Source organism: Notechis scutatus, chromosome 6 (genome assembly GCF_049901735.1).
Source record: "Notechis scutatus isolate UNSWTSFEM ecotype Mainland chromosome 6, rNotScu1.2, whole genome shotgun sequence".
Lineage (NCBI taxonomy): Eukaryota > Metazoa > Chordata > Lepidosauria > Squamata > Elapidae > Notechis > Notechis scutatus.
In genome coordinates this window covers 55,318,271-55,328,987 of record NC_142014.1, presented here as the reverse complement: position 1 = coordinate 55,328,987, position 10,717 = coordinate 55,318,271, and the positions used below count along the sequence as shown (strand labels likewise).

At 39.8% G+C, this 10,717-nt stretch overlaps 1 long non-coding RNA gene across 1 annotated transcript; it reads left to right on the top strand.

Annotated features, from left to right (window-relative positions):
* The first annotated feature begins 7,692 nt into the window (after window positions 1-7,692).
* Window positions 7,693-10,653, top strand: LOC148130231 (uncharacterized). The gene is made up of 3 exons (XR_015750122.1): window positions 7,693-7,941; window positions 8,829-8,976; window positions 10,377-10,653. It is a non-coding gene; the product is annotated as an uncharacterized LOC148130231 (long non-coding RNA).
* The last annotated feature ends 64 nt before the right edge of the window (window positions 10,654-10,717 follow it).

The following is a 10,717-nucleotide window of genomic DNA, read 5'->3' as shown; positions in this document are numbered from 1 at the left end:
CATGATGCTGAGTGGGAAGGGAAAAAGACAACTTTGGGCTCTCTAAGCAGTCTGACTATTTTTGTTTATGTATGCTAGCAGATAACAGTTGCTCAAATAATTAAAATACATGGAAATATTCTATATAGTGCTAGATAATTTATCAGCTAAATATCATAGCCTGCTTGGACTCTAACGAGGAGACCAACAATCAACAGCCAGTTCCAGAGATGCTGGACAAACCACGGTTTAAGGAGTTGCAGGCAGAGAATGCTATGCTGGCTGGTAACCAGGAGACACAGCTGTCCCCAGTCTCTGAAAATGTGGAGTCTGAGCTGCCACCCTCTCCCAGTGCAAGGTTTTGTCATGTAGAGAGGACAGCAGTGCTTTGCAATTTTTGCTCAAAGAAACTTTCTCAAAGCAAGCTTGCTGGATTTTGGGGGAACTTGTTTTCTGTAGTGTGTGTGAGTACGTGCACATTTCCACCCACATTTCCTTTGCTGCTTGAGCATTTGCTTTGCAAACTTGTCAGTAAAGTTTGCAACCATTTTTTCTTCGTCCTTGCAGGTGCATGGCCTGAGACTGGGCGCTTAGGGCAGCTATTTTCATCCCTGTAGATTTTTCCAGGTTCTTTACCAAGTGGCTCTGGAAAACACATCCCTTCTAACTTTAAAGTAAAGTAGAAATGTAGAGATTGTACCTGGAACTTTCTGCCACTGAAGTCCAAAACATCTGAAAAGTTTTTGATCGAGTAAGAATGTTCTCTTTCATCCCAACAGAACTTTTTGGTTAGCTAGAATTTGTGGAACAGATCCCTCTCTCATATTCTGTAGGCTCCATTTTACTGTGGTGCTTCTGAGTGATATGTCATCCACAAACAACTTTACAGAATAAATGGCTATAGGTGCCAGATGCTGCATATTGAGCACTCAAGTCTTAGTAATTGCTCTAGCTACTTCAGTACTTAAGCTGAAGATGCATGGTGTATTTCAGAAGTGGTATTCAGCAGGTTCTGACCAATTCAATACCACCTCTGACTGGCCCCACTCCCATCTATTCTCTGCCTCCCGAGTCCCAGCCGATCAGCTGGGTCTTCTTTTGTTGCCTGCACAGGAGAACGGACCTGGAAAGCAGGTTAGTGGGATGGGAAGGGAATGGGGATTTTGCAGTATCCTTCCCTGCCATGCCCACCAAGCCACACCCACCAAGCCAAGCCAGGCCCACCAAGCCAGGCCCACAGAACCGGTGGTAAAATTTTTGAATCCCACCACTGGTGTATTTCCTATTATAATAACGGAATGAACACTTCTGCTGATGTGAATCTACCAGTATATAATAGCTATAGAACTGAACCAAGTTATATAATTGGTACCTAAGGCTAAAGAAAAATGGGAGGACGAATGCTTGCAATAATTAATCAGTACTTCTACTGATCTCCAGTAGTAGCTCACCAGTGTTCAGATCAAAGAGAAAATAGGGAACATTGTGCTTTGATTTTTGCTTGCATGAATGGAGAGGGCTTCTAAATCATAAGAAGAAAACACATAAAGATAAGAAAGAGATGATTTCATGCCATTCTTGAAATAGTTCAGGTAATATGTAGACTCGGAACTTAACCTTTATTCTTGCATTCCTGGGATATATTGGTGAACCTGCATATTTCTCATAAATATATGCAGCCAAAATTGATATCATGAAGTCAGATGGGAAAAGAAACAATATAGAAGATGAGCTAATCTGGCTGTGACATCATCCCATTGGGTTGATTGGCTAATCTGGCTGGCTAGGCAAATGTCCCTTTCCTTCCTCACTACTCCATGGATCTTCCTCCCAAAGCTATGCAGTAGCTGGAAGACAATGACTATACCTGATAGAAGGAGTCCATCATTGTTCAGTCAAGGAATATAATATGCTGGCAATTTAAATTAGAGGCAAGACTCTAATTTATAGGTGTGTCAAACTAGTGGCCTATGGGTCAGATACATCACACGCAGGGCACACCCACCCTGGCTCCGCAAAGGTAAAAAATGTTGCGATATGTCATGATCTGGCCCGTGATGTGATTATATTTGACACCTGTGATGTAGAACAATTCAGTCAAATTTCAGTTCTTTATTTGCTTACACCCAATAGACAGATTCTTGCCAGGCAACACTTACTACTGTCATCCAAATGGATATACCCTGGGAAATTTCTCTTTTCCTCTGTCTCCTATCTAGCTCCAAACTGTCTACCTCTTGTCTTCTTCCTTTCTGGAATGTGCTCCTTCCTTCCTGGAAAACTGGCATTTCACTGTAGTCCATCACACCAGCTCCCCCTTTTTGGGCACCATCCCTCATATCAGTGAAAGAGCTAAGATCAGGTTTCCCACTACAGTGATCAAGGATGTTATTATCACATATTGTAGTGGATGGAGAAGAAACAAACAAAGCAGATTAATAGCCAATTTAAAGAAAACAATTGTTATTCATTCTCTAGTTATCTGAGGAAACTATCTTATGAGCCATAGATAGACGTATATCAAGATGAGGCAAAGCAAAAAACATTTGAAGAGTAGAAGTCTAAACTTGAACTAAGAGAACCGTGCACAAACTGGAAGATGTTTATATTATATGAGTTTGGCTTATAAAGGATGTTAATTTACTTCAGCTTTGAAATAATTATATTTAGGGGTGAAGCAAAATATTAACGGAGCTGGAAATTCAAAACCACATACTGCAATAAGATCAAGAATTCTTTGTCAGTGACTCTGAAAATAACAATAGGAGTGCTAGTACAGTGGTGGGATTCAAATTTTTTTTACTTCCAGTTCTGTGGACGTGGCTTGGTGGGCGTGGGGTGGCTTGGTGGGCATGTCAGGGGAAGGATACTGCTAAATCCCCATTCCTTCCCCAGCCCACTAACCTGCTTTCCAGCTCCGTTCTCCTGTGCAGGACAACAAAAGAAGACCCAGCTGATCAGCTGAGATTTGGGAGGCAGAGATGGGGGGCAAGGCCAGTCAGAGGTGGTACTTGCTTTTTCTCCGAACTACTCAAAATTTCTGCTACCAGTTCTCCAGAGCTGATCAGAACCTGCTGAATACCATCTCTGAATTGTTAACTCTGGTGGATCAAAATTACAGTTGCATAGCGAACTGCAGCCCTGCCTGATCCTTCTTGAGATTCTGCTGGTGGGTTAAAGGATATAATTTTTGAATACTGAAAACAAAAATTATTTATTTATATTTCCTATTTCTAAACCACCATCTCCCTCATCTCCCACTGTTTTTGCAAAGAAGTCTACAGAACATGAGGAAGAGGTATTTAGATTGAATATTACAGGGAGAGAGATAAAAGTAGCTAACAAACCTAGCAATAAAATAGAAGAAATATATGAGAAGGGTATCTCATGCATGTCCTTGCATGCAGACACATTCATAGATAAGAAGCAAACTGTATTCTGAGTTTTCATGTCATGTGACATTGTCATACTTTCAAGCCAATTTTCATAACAAAAAACTAGAAACTTTTTTTAAAAAGTGATGGATAAAAATATCAGGATGATAAATTCAACACTGAAGATTTAATTCCATGCTTGACTTGTTTAAATACTGTAAATAACAGAGAAAGTCCTGAATTAAGGACATGGGGGTGATGCTTGCTTGGTTCTCTAAATGCCTGCAAAAGCAATACAACAGTGGAATTTGTGTCATGAGGTTCAGAGCACAAGGAGTCTCCGAGGTGGAAAACTCCAGTGTATCTCACTGCAAACTGGAATTATTCAAATTCAGTAGCTGATTGCTTGGGAGGGTAGATTTTGAGCACCTACACAGTTGAAACAGATCAAAAGTTAAGGAGAGAAGAGACTGAATGGGAAGATAAAAGATGAATAAATGATGAAGAGGAGGGAGATGAGAAATGGGAAGGACAGAGATGCTGTTTACAAGGGGCTGAATCAATTGTGGAATTTTAATCTGAGCCCTGATATTGATTGGTGGGAGATGCAGCAGAAAACTGCAGTGCTATTAATACAGAGAACATAGTGTAATTTATCAGTGTCAGACAGAGAATCCAACCTGCTGCTTTAATCCTTATGTTTTCTGGATATTTTTCATTACTAAATCTGCAGATAAAAGGGATACTCATGTGATCCATGCTGGAGACCATTACAGGAAAGAAGTTTCAATATTTCTGCATTTCAGAATGTTATAATCACATTATGCCCATGCTAATGATGTCTTACTGTGGAAATGTTGAATATTGTGCGTAATACTCGATAGAGAGCTTTGATTTAGGCATGATGACAATTAATGCTTCCTGTATTTTTTTCTACCAGTTCTTGTTCAATTTGCAGAAAGACAATTTGCTTTGGAGAGGATAATTTTGGAGAAATAACAGGGCTGTGTGTGACAGTCTGGTATTGCCCATGGCTCTCTAGCATCCAGACACTTATGTATCCAGCCAGACACATTACATTTTTTAAAGCTAATAAAGTGGAAGGTGAGCATGAGGGTGATAGCACAAGTTATCAACTTTCTCATAGGAAAGGGGGGCTCCTGCTGACTGGCAAGAAGGAGGAGACAGGCTGAGATTTGAAACAAAAGGTCTTATGGAAGGAACATGGAGAGAGGAGGTATAATGCTGGAACACCAAGACTCTTTCCTCAACAGTTTTGGTTGTTAAATAGATTATTGCTTTCAGGAGAGCCTGGAACATATTTTGAAATGATTGTGAGTGGACAGGGATGAAAACTTTTTTGCTTAAAAGATAATAGAATTCAGATTTTTCAGTCTAAGTCTGAAGCAAAGTGGACTATTAACATCCTCTATTTTCTTGAATAAATAAAGAGGTTTACTGAAAATATAAATAATGTGACTTTTGTACATTAAGTCAATGTGCTTTTGAATATATGTGTGTGTGTGTGTGTGAAAGAAATGGAGAAAAACACAGAAACATGCTCTTGAATTTTGAGCTCTGATCAACTGATAATCGTTGACTGTAGTATGAAATTTCTGTTTACATAAAAACTTCAGTATATTTTTTTCATGTAGTCTAAGACTCAGCCTTATTGTTCCTTACTTGAAATTATTATGTCATTAAATGTGAATGCTGTCACATCTTTAGAAAAGATCACAGGGGCTGCAGCAGATGCACAACAGTGGAGCCGCATAGCTTTACACAAGGCCATTCAGTTTTGCAGCAGGTCAATTCTTATGTTTTAAAAGACTGTAACACTCCTAAACCACATCCCAGTGCTATGTTTACATTCAGATCTCAACAGGAGAAGCTGTGAGCAGCAGCTCCCATTTCAAAAGTCTTGTTAGTAACACGATTGAAGTACCAGTCTCCAAAGCTATGCTGCAGTCATCTGCAACAGAGATTTTTTGTGTGTACACTTTGAGGGATGTTGAGCATTTGATGCTGAATGTTTGAAGAAGTGAACTGCTTATACTTATGTCTTTCAATAACATTTGTTAGAAAAGGTGCTGCCATTCTCCTCCGGACTTGTGTATACATGATTCTGTCCACAATAGCCCATGTGGAGGTCTTTGTTTATATGCTGTTTTTGTGAAGATTGGCTCTTGGTGAGATCACCAGTATAACTACAAGAAAGTGGAACTGTTCCCAGCTCCTCTTCATGTAAATATATTATCTGAATAAGGCACCCATTCCAAATACTTCTGTACAGGTAGTCCTCAACTTACAACCACAGTTGGGACCAGATTTATCATTGCTAAGTAAAACAGTTGTTACGTGAGTCGTGCATAATGTTACCTTTTTTGCCATAGTTGTTAAATGAATCACTGTAATTGTTAAGTGAATCATGTGGGTGTTCAAAGAATTCAGCTTCTCCCATTGACTTTACCTGTTGGAAACTTGCTGAGAAGGTCACAAATGATGATCACACATTTGGGAACTCTAACTGTGATGACTCCCCTGTATGCTTCCCCAGATGCCTCTCCAGATGTCAGTTCAGAGGAGGATGAACTAGTCCCAGGCACATCAGGAGGGGAGTTGGTCAGTGGCTCCAGGCAGCCATCTGAGAGTGATTTGGCTGAAGCGCAGCTGCAGCAGGACAGCTGTGAGGTTTCAGGTGAGCAAAGCACACAATTGCAGCTGGCCAGCAATAAGGAAGAAGAACTGCCTTCTGTACCTGATCCAAGAACACATAGGGTAGAGAAAAGGCAGGAGGAGCGAAGGTCAGCTTGATTACTTGTGAGGAGGCAGCTTTATCCCTCTTGATAGGCTTGCACCAGAAACTGGCTATTTAGTACAACAGACAGATGGAGACAATGCTGGGAACAATGTATTCATTTCCTTGCTGTGTGTTCTTGCCTTGAATTTCAGATCGTGTCTCTTCAGCTGTGGCCTTGCCCTGCCTTGTGGCCTTGCTTTTGCCCTGTGGATTTCCCTTGTCTTGTGGGTTTGCCTTTGTCTTGGAACTTGCCTTTGCCTAGTAGACTGGAGTCGTCTTTGCCTTGAGGATTAACATTGGCTTCATTTGAGTAGCTTGTGGAACACATTGGGGTTGCGCTGGTACCAGCACAGGGAATTGCTGGGGAATGCCAATTCAGGCTCTGAAATCTTAATAAGGACTCCTTACACCCGCAGTGTATGTATGTGTGACCGTTGCTAAATGAATAATTATTAAATCCATGACTATCTTGGATTTCAACTTCAGATCTATATTCTATTAAAACTCTTATTTCTGTTTGCCTGTAACTTTCAGTGAGTGAAATTGGAAGGTACAGGGCAGGGGTGTCAAACTCAAGGCCTGCGGGCTGCATCTGGCCTGCAGGGTGCGTAGATGTGGTCCACAGGGCTGGCCAGGAAACAGTGAAGGACCAGCCCGTGGTGCCCCTGCCGGCAAAATTGGAGCTCGGGAGAGCTGTGTGTAGCCCTCCTGAGCTCTGTTTTTGCTGGCAGAGGGTTGCAGGAGGCTGCTGCAGCTGAAAACAGAGCTCGGGATCCCATTTTTGCTGGCAGAGTGATTATGTCACCCTAGGCACCCCCGACATGATGTTGAATTGCCCCCGAGGTCACCCCCCCGATATGGCCCTCAATGAAATCGAGTTTGACACCCCTGGTATAGGGCAACAATTATTGAACCTAGGTAACTTAAACGTGCTAATCTACAAAATGCTGGGACCCATGATTACTGTAGGAATGAAGTTTGGGAACGTTGTGCCTGTTTCAGCATCACCATGTCTTCCAACTACACTTCCCAGAAAGCCATACAGTGGAACCTTGGGGCGCGACCGTAATCCGTTCCAGGACTACGGTCGTAACCCAATTTGGTTGTGACTGGAAGCACAACAGACTATGCATGCACAGACAAAAATTTGCGTAGACTTTGCATGCACGGAAAGGGAAATTGGCACGGAAAGGGAATCTGCCACGGCCGGGTTTGTTTGCCACCCAATTTTTGAATAGTGACCCGATTCAAAAATCAGATGGATTTTTTGGTCAGAACCAGATTTGGTCGCAAACAGAGGTGTTGGTGACCCAAGTTTCCACTGAACATTGTATGGTACAAGGGAAGAAGGGAAAGCTGTATCCTTACCCTCTTTCCTACCTTCCTCTGGCCCCTGCGCCCAATCAGATGGCAGCTAGGCTTGAAAGGCACGTTTTGGAATCAAGGCTGAAATTTGAAATCTTTTAGCAACAGAGGGTGGAGGGAAGAAAAGGGAGTGACTTGGATGCTTGATGGAAAGTAGGGCTGACTGGTGGGGTGTGGGGAGAGGCACTGGTAGTGAATGGTTGAGTCCTTTTCTTCCCAGAAGAGAGGAAAAGTTTGGGAACATGTCAGAATAGGGAGCAGGAGTATAATTTTCCTTGCAGTCTGTGACTACTTTTGTTCTCTCTCCCCACTTCAAAGTGCAGCTTGTTTCACAGGTCATCCAAGAAGGAGGATTGATTTCTGCCAGCTCCCCACAACCAAAGTCAACAAGGAAGCCGTTAGGATGTCTGCTTCTCTCTTTGGGTAAGGAAAACATCTTGATCCTATTAAATTAGTTTTCCTTAATTTTCTTTGGAATATTATGCATGAAAGACTTCCCTGCTTCATGTGCACAAATATTAAGGTTAAACAATGTTGGTTAATTTTTAAAAAAGGTCAGTGAATGATTTAAACATGAGTTGAGCTATTTAAAAGATAATAGTTGTATAAATATCTGTTCAAAAGTAATTTTTAATAGTTGCTTTGCAGTAGCAATAGACAATAGTATTTGCTCAGAAAAAAATTATCTGTATGGGATTCTCTCCAAAGTAAAGTGATGCCATCAGATTAAAAGTTTACCAGCCAGGAAACAATGTGTTTTTCTCTTCTGGAAAGTAGATACATAGAAAATATATCTACTGTATATAGTTATTTTTTTATTTAAAAAATAACATAAAATTGCCTCAGTAAGAGTTAAAATATTTTTGAAATGAATTTGATTAATGAGCAAGCTAAATTTGTTTGGCAAAATATAATAGTATACTGTATGTTCAAAATTTCTTTATCCTCTTTTAGAGACCTAAATATCGACATAGTGTAAACTGTCCAGGGAAAATCTTGTTCTGAAAAGTAGCACACAAATTTTTTAAATAAATTTTTTTTTAATTCATTTGAAAAGAGTTAATGGTTAAAATAGTCCTTTGTGATTGTGAGTAATTTTTACGTAATAATCAGGTTGGTTTTTTTTGGAGATATTGCACATCAGATGTTACTAAGCCAGAACTTCTAAGTCAGGAAATAAATGGCACAGACAAGTTTATTGTCATAGAATATTAAAAGGCGCAATATTTCCCATTTGTGTTTAAATGTAAATTGTTGAGGTTTCCTGATGTGTTGCACCATTCTGTGCTTTTTTGAACTATATTTTCCAGGCTTTCTCATCAATGGTTGGACTAGCTGGGAGTTTGAAGAGCTGAATTACAGCAACAACAGGAGTGTCACGGGCTTCTTAGCCTTGTTCTTGGTTTTCTGGTCATGCTTTGTCATGCTGTGTTGTTGAAACGTTAACTTTCTTCAAAAGTAGGTTTTCTTTTTTTAATACTTTTTCTTTAATGTTTGAATCATGTTTCCAGGGTCAGCAGAAAATGACACAGAACTAAGAAAGTTGTTGGGATTCAGAATGCCTTATGATACACTAATGCAGTTTAAGATGACTTTGAAGATGAAGCAAAAGGCAGACGAAATGATGTTGGCTTGCATTTTGAGGACAAGTATGAAAAAGTGCTATAGTACCTTGTCATAAAAAAGAAAGAAATAAGGATCAGGATGGATGGCAAGGGAAAGCCAAGATGCCAGCCTCAAGGCTACGTCTGGCTGATGACATTATTGCTGATATTGAGTGAGGGGCTTTTCCTGTCTGTGCTATGTAATTAATTATTTATGTTTATTGATACCCAATCTATTGTCAGGGCATTCAGTCAGTTTGGCTTGGAGTCCAATAATGTTAATAACGAAACTTTGCTTCAGATCTCCATGCTTCACTTTGTATTGTAGTGGATCACTTTTCCCCACAAAACATATTTATTATGGTTTGTCGCACAGTCAGCCAGATGTTGAGACTGGATTTGCCATTTTTATATCCACCTCTGGAGTCTTTCCCAAGGACCTGGGATAGATAGATGTTGATGTTTGATCGTATAAGGGGAATCATTGCAGGAAGTAAGCTGTTCCAAGTAAAGTGGCCTTTTGCAATTTAGTGATGGTGAATTTGTCATCGCCAGGTGAGGCTTCCAGCTGTTTTGGGATTGTACCCAAGGCATCTATTACTATTGGTACTACTTTTGCTTTCTTTTGCCATAGTTGTTTTATTTTATTTTCAGGTCATTCTAGTTTGTTATCTTCTCCAGTTCTTTCTCTTCTCTTCTGCTGTCTCCAGATACTGCCATGTTCCTTATCCAGACTTTTTTTAATCTTTCTTAATGGCAATTTGTTATCATGGTCCATCGCTCAGTCAGCCAGATGTTCAGACTGGATTTGGCATTTTTGCCCACCCATCAAGTCCTTTTGAAAGATCTTGGATAGGCAGATGTTTATGTTTCATGGTGTTAAAGTATCCTCACAAGATGTAAGCTGTTCTGAGTAAAGCTACCTTTATTTTTAAATTTGATTGATAGAGAATTTGTTGATGCTGATGCAAATGATGTTCCAGTTGTTTTTGGATTGTACCCAAGGTGCCCATTATTATTGGTATTACCTTTGCTTTCTTTTGCCACAGGTGTTCTATTTCTTTATTTTGCCCATTTTGCTGTTTGAAGCAACTCTTACTGGCTTAGGTTTGGTCCATTATGAATGGTATGACTGTTTAGATCCTTCAAACATTATATTATCACAGGATCTGAAAAAAACATTTACTCTGTCTGTCAGAGAAAAGTGAACCATTCCAGTTAATTGCACCTTATTGCTTTTACGTATTTTATTAGGTATCTAGACTACTATCAAAATTGGACATCAACCATGGCAAAATAGCTTCCATTCCACTTGAATCTGGTTTTCTTGGACATTTTTCCACAGAATGGAAGGAAGAACAAGCCTTCACTTAAAATTATGAAATAAATTCATATAAACAAGGACCAAGTGGTATTTTTTTTTTTAAAAAAAACTTTATTTCATGTACCAGGATTTTTTTTAAATTTTTCCTCTTTTTAAAATTTTTCTTTTTAACAGTCTGAAAAAAAATAAAGAAATAAAGAAAATGGAGATTTGTGTTGAATTGGTTTGAGATGAACATAAGCAATACCCTTGGGAGAAAAACAAAACCTTC